Raw genomic sequence first — 2,288 nt, 5'->3', positions numbered from 1 at the left:
AAATTCAGCAAAGTTGCAGGATATGTAATCAACTGACAAAAATCAGCTGCATTTTTATACAATAGCAATAGATAATTCAAAAAAGAAATTAAGAAAACAATTCCATTTACAATATGATCAAAAAGAAGTAAAATATTTAGGAACAGACCTAACCAAGGAGATGAAAGAAAACTAAAAAAAAAAAATTGATAAAAAAAGACATAAACAAATGGAAAGATTTTTGTGTTCATGGAATAAAGTCAATACTAATTATTGATAGGATGTTAATATTACTCAAAGTGATTTATAGATTCAATATAATCCCAACAGCATTTTTTCCAGAAATAGAAAAATAATATAATCTACATGTAGAATTTCAAGGAACCCTGAATAGCCAAAACAATTTGGAAAAGAAGAACAAAGATGGAAACTCACCTTGTCTGATTTCAAAATTTATTACAAAGCTATAGTAATCAAAACAGCGTGGTAGGGGCGATGGTTATAGTTCAGTGGTAAAGCTCTTGACTAGCATATGTGAGGCATTGGGTTTCATCCTCAGCACCACATAAAAATGAATAAATAAAGGTTCAAAAAATACAATAACATTTAAAAAAAATGGTGTGGTACTGGCATAAAGATAGACATGGAAACTAATGAAATAGAATAGAGAGTCTGAGACAAATCTTCACATACGTGGCTAAATGAACTTTAACAAATATGTTAAGATTGTTCACTGGAAAAAAGATAGTTTCTTCAATAAATGGTGTTGGGAAAACTGGATATCCATATGCAAATAAGTGAAATTGGACCCTTATAATATACCATGAACGAAAATCAACTCAAATGTACTTAAGGGTAACGCCCCAAAGTATAAAACTCCTAGAAGAAAATATAGTAGAAAAGTTTCACGGCATTGAGTTCGGCAATGAAATGTTGGTTATGACACTAAAAGTATAGGTAACAAAATCAAGGATAGACAAATGGCACTACATCAAATGTAAACACTTTCGTGCAACAAAGGACAAAATAAACAGAGTGAAAAGAAAACTCATAGGGCTGGGGATGTGGCTCAAGCGGTAGTGCGCTCGCCTGGCATGCGTGCGGCCCGGGTTCGATTCTCAGCACCACATACAAACAAAGATGTTGTGTCCACCGAAAACTAAAAAATAAATATTAAAAAATTCTCTCTCTCTCTCTCTCTCTCTCTCTCTCTCTCTAAATAACAATTAAAAAAAAGAAAACTCATAGAATGCAAGAAGCTATTTGCAAGTCATATATCTAATAAGGGGTTTATAAACAAAATAAATAAATCCCATAACTTGCCCTATTCTCCCTGCTCTTCAGAGCTTGTCTTTTCTTACTTTTTAATTTTCAGGACTCAGATTCACTGCCATGTCTTCTTAAGAAGGGAAGCTTTTCATGGGAGGGCTCACCCTCAATACTGATGATGAGCAGGTCCTGAAGACCTTTGGGCCTGTTTCTGAGTGGTTGTTGTCAAGGACCGGGAGGCCCAGTGATCCCAGGCTTTTGGCTTCATCACCATCACCAACCCAGAACATGCCTCAGATGCCATGAAAGCCATGAATGGAGAGTCCCTGGATGGTCGCCAGATCCATGTGGACCATCCAAGCACATCTACCCGTGGCAGCAGAGATCATGGTTGCAGCTATTCTAGAGATGGTGGGGACCAGGGGTATGGGAATGGCAGGTATGACAGTTGACCTGGAGGTTATGAATATGGATACAGATAGTCCCGAGACTACTGTGGCAGGAGCCAGGGTGGCTATGACCACTACTCAGGAGGAAATTACCTAGACAATTATGACAACTAAGCTGAGGCATGCACACATAAAGTAGATACACAAGGAATAACACTTCTGATCCAGGATTATCCTTCCAAATCGCTGTACTTATAAAGATTTTTGGAGCTGCACTGAAACATCTGTTTTAGTACATCAACTTCTATTTTGAATTGAGCTCCCAAGGTAGCTTGTCAAAAGACTTTTTAAAAAGCTCCATATAATTATTTTTTCTCATTTAAAGACAAATTCGGGGACATTTATTGAGACCAGGTATTTCTCCATTTATTAGGTTTTTAGTTTGGGTTCTCAATATCATTGCTTCTGGAAAAAAAATGTTTGACCCAACTAATTTTTTAAAGCTAAAGTGGGGATATTTTTAAAACCTGTATATGATGTTTATCATGACTAGAAAGCAATTTCCAAATGTACCTATAAGCAATCTGTGTCAAGAATGTGATACTTTTGCTTAAAATTCAGGATCACCACCCTGATGATGCAGACAAGCTT

General features: G+C 36.2%; 1 pseudogene; it reads left to right on the top strand.

Moving 5' to 3' along the window:
* Window positions 1-1,371: 1,371 nt before the first annotated feature.
* LOC107160662 lies at window positions 1,372-1,950 on the top strand (annotated as a pseudogene).
* Window positions 1,951-2,288: the final 338 nt, after the last annotated feature.

This window comes from Marmota marmota, unplaced genomic scaffold (assembly GCF_001458135.2).
Source record: "Marmota marmota marmota unplaced genomic scaffold, marMar, whole genome shotgun sequence".
NCBI classification, from domain to species: domain Eukaryota; kingdom Metazoa; phylum Chordata; class Mammalia; order Rodentia; family Sciuridae; genus Marmota; species Marmota marmota.
This window is presented reverse-complemented; position numbering and strand designations above follow the sequence as displayed.